Here is a 4167-nt window from a genome sequence, read left to right on the forward strand (position 1 = left end):
TCACTAGTTGAGCGATTCTCCTCCATCTTTTAGCTATAGAACTTGTTGGAGACTTCATATCTCTCAACTCGGGTATTTGCATGAAATATTAACTTCAACTCCTGGAACATCTCATATGGTCCATGACGTTCAAAACGTTTTGAAGTCCCGATTCTAAGCCATAAAGCATGGTGCACAAAACTATCAAGTAGTCATCATATTGAGCTAGCTAAACGTTCACAACGTCTGCATCTGCTCCTGCAATAGGTCTGTCACCTAGCGGTGCATTAAGGACATAATTCTTCTGTGCAGCAATGAGGATAAACCTCAGATCATGGATCCAATCCGCATCATTGCTACTAACATCTTTCAACACAATTTTCTCTAGGAACATATCAAAATAAACATATGAAAGCAACAACGCAAGCTATTGATCTACAACATAATTTGCAAAATACTACCAGGACTAAGTTCATGATAAATTAAAGTTCAATTAATCATATTACTTAAGAACTCCCACTTAGAAAGACATCCCTCTAATCCTCTAAGTGATTACGTGATCCATATCAACTAAACCATGTCCGATCATCATGTGAGATGGAGTAGTTTCAATGGTGAACATCACTATGTTGATCATATCGACTATATGATTCACGTTCGACCTTTCGGTCTCTGTGTTCCGAGGCCATATCTGTATATGCTAGGCTCGTCAAGTTTAACCTGAGTACTCCGCGTGTGCAACTGTTTTGCACCCGTTGTATTTGAACGTAGAGCCTATCACACCCGATCATCACGTGGTCTCTCAGCACGAAGAACTTTCGCAACGGTGCATACTCAGGGAGAACACTTCTTGATAATTAGTGAGAGATCATCTTATAATGCTACCGTCAAACAAAACATAATAAGATGTATAACAGATAAACATCATATGCAATCAAAATATGTGACATGATATGGCCATGATCATCTTGCGCCTTTGATCACCATCTCCAAAGTACTGTCATGATCTCTATCGTTACCGGCACGACACCATGATCTTCATCATCTTGATCTATATCAATGTGTCGTCACATGGTCGTCTCGCCAACTATTGCTCTTGCAACTATTGCTATCGCATAGCGATAGAGTAAAGACATTATTTCGCACTTGCATCTTATGCAACAAAGAGACAACCATAGGGCTTCTGCCAGTTGCCGACAAAACATTATCATCTCATACAACAACTTATATCTCATAATGTCTTGACCATATCACATCACAACATGCTCTGCAAAAACAAGTTAGACGTCCTATACTTTGTTGTTGCAAGTTTTACGTGGCTGCTACGGGCTTAGCAAGAACCGTTCTTACCTACGTATCAAAAACCACAACGATAGTTTGTCAAGTTGGTGCTGTTTTAACCTTCGCAAGGACCGGGCGTAGCCACACTCGGTTCAACTAAAGTGAGAGAGACAGACACCCGCCGGTCACCTTTAAGCAACGAGTGCTCGTAGCGGTGAAACCAGTCTCGCGTAAGCGTACGCGTAATGTCGGTTCGGGCCGCTTCATCTCAGAATGCCGATGAACCAAAGTATGACATGCTGGTAAGCAATATGACTTACATCGCCCACAACTCACTTGTGTTCTACTCGTGCATATAACATCTACGCATAAAACCAGGCTCGGATGCCACTGTTGGGGAACGTAGTAATTTCAAAAAAAAATCCTACGTACACGCAAGATCATGGTGATGGCATAGCAACGAGAGGGGAGAGTGTTGTCCACGTACCCTCGTAGACCGTAAGCGGAAGGGTTATGACAATGCGGTTGATGTAGTCGTACGTCTTCACGATCCGACCGATCCAAGCACCGAACGTACGGCACCTCCGAGTTCAGCACACATTCAGCTCTATGACGATCCCCGGGCTCCGATCCAGCAAAGCTTCGGGGATGAGTTCCGTTAGCACGACGGCGTGGTGACGATGATGATGCTCTATCGGCGCAGGGCTTCGCCTAAACTCCGCAACAATATGACCGAGGTGGAATATGGTGGTGGGGGGCACCGCACACGGCTAAGGAACGATCCGTAGATCAACTTGTGTGTCATGGGGTGTCCCCCTGCCCCCGTATATAAAGGAGGGAGGGGGGAGGTGCGGCCGGCCTAGGAGGGGGCGCGCCAAGGGGAGTCCTACTCCCGGTTGGACTCCCTCCTGCCTTGTTGGAGTAGGAGAAGGGGGAAAGAGGGGGAGAGGGGAAAGGAAAAGGGGGCCGCACCCCTTGTCCAATTCGGACCAGAGGGGGGCTGCACGCCTCCTTCCTTTCGGCCTCTCTCCTCTATTCCTGTATGGCCCAATAAGGCCCATATACTCCCCGGCGAATTCCCGTAACTCTCCGGTACTCCGAAAAATACCCGAATCACTCGGAACCTTTCCGAACTCCGAATATACACTGGTGGAAAAAGGGCCTTTGGTCGCGGTTCGCAACTGCCATTAGTCGCGGTTGCGCAACCGCGATCGAACGGGCGCGACTAAAGGCCCCACCCTTTAGTCGCGGTTGCTTAAAAACCGCGACTAAAGGCCCGTCCACGTGGGCGCCAGGTGGCCGTCGGGGCGGAGGACCTTTAGTTGCGGTTCTTCTGGCCATCCGCGACTAAAGGCCGCCGCAGGTTTAGGGTTTTAGCCCCCCCCCCCCTTAAACCTGTTTTCTGTTTCATTTGTATTGTTTTATTTCTTTTGTGCTTTATTTTAATTTTGAAGGAGTTTCACATATTCTACGGTACTACATACATGCATATGAATGTACAATTTCAAACAAATTTGAAATTAGAACCAAAAAGAATTCAAGAGGAATATACAATATATATTCAATATCATCGGATGATCATATACAATTTTGAACAAGTTTCCATACATAATTTAATGCATGTAATGTTCTACGTCCTCGTAATGGTGTTCTCCTATAGGATGGAGGACTTCCCTCCTGAACCATCCAGCTAGTTCCTCTTGAAGTGGTTGGAAGCGAGCTTCTGGACTAAGCATCATCCGGAGGTTATTCCTCTGAGCATTGGTATCACTCGGAACCCGCTCAGAGGTGTATCTCCGGATCATCTCACAGACATAGTATGCACATAGATTGGTCCCTGCTGGCTGAATATCCTCACCATTCTTAGCCTTTACCCTTTTGAATTCTAGCTCTTTTTTGAATTCACCGACCTTTGTATCTACGAACCGTCTCCAAACCCTACGAGGCAAAGAAAATTAAATGAACAAGAGAGTTATTAGTTACTTGATATTAGGAAATGAACGAAATAGGCCGATCGATATAGAGCGCAAATGAATGAAAATAATTACTTCTGCAGCATTCTTCTCATGTCGACCCAAAGCTTTGGATCCTTATTCAGAGAGTCGTGGACGAGACATTCTGAGGTGTCAACTTTAATTACTAGCAGAATCCAGTGGAACCTGCGGACACGATACATGCACAGTACGTCATGCATAACTCATCGATTAGCCGTCCACATACCATGCATGGAGTAAACAAAAGAGAATGTGCTCAAGACAGAAACACTCACCCAAAATGGTAAGGAAATAGAATATCACTTTTGAGTTCCTGCTTTGTAAGAAACTGCCACAGGTCTGCCTCCATGTCGGCGGGGTGATGCTCCAACACATATCCATTAACGATGTGTGGGTCAATGAACCCAACATCATGGATGTTCCTTACTCTGCATTCCTTAATCTTCATTCTACATGTATAATAGCGGACACAAAAATATAGTTAGGACATATATATAGTGCAGGCAATATGAACGAGATGGGGTAGAAATAAATCACTTACAGAACGTAGCAACTGATGATAGATTTGTCGAGCTCGCGCAGATTGAAAAGCTGGAACAATTCACTCAGATGAATTTGTACATAGTAATGTTTGAAGTGATGCTCATATCTAACTTCCGCATAAATATATTCTTTGGCGTTTTTATTTTTTATGTAACCCTTGTACCATTTCAGCAGACCTTTCATTTGTGGAGGTAGATCCTGTTCCTGCGCAGGCTCGACGAGAGGCCCATTCTTCACATATGTAATTACTACCTCCTTCACTGGCGCCTCATCAAGGCCTAACAGTTCACGAAGAGTAATACCTAAGTTGGCCGCTTGTTCTCTGGCACTCGTTATAGTCAATCCATGTGCTGCCGTAGCTGCTATGATA

The sequence above is a fragment of the Triticum aestivum genome, chromosome 2B (genome assembly GCF_018294505.1).
Source record: "Triticum aestivum cultivar Chinese Spring chromosome 2B, IWGSC CS RefSeq v2.1, whole genome shotgun sequence".
Taxonomy (NCBI): domain Eukaryota; kingdom Viridiplantae; phylum Streptophyta; class Magnoliopsida; order Poales; family Poaceae; genus Triticum; species Triticum aestivum.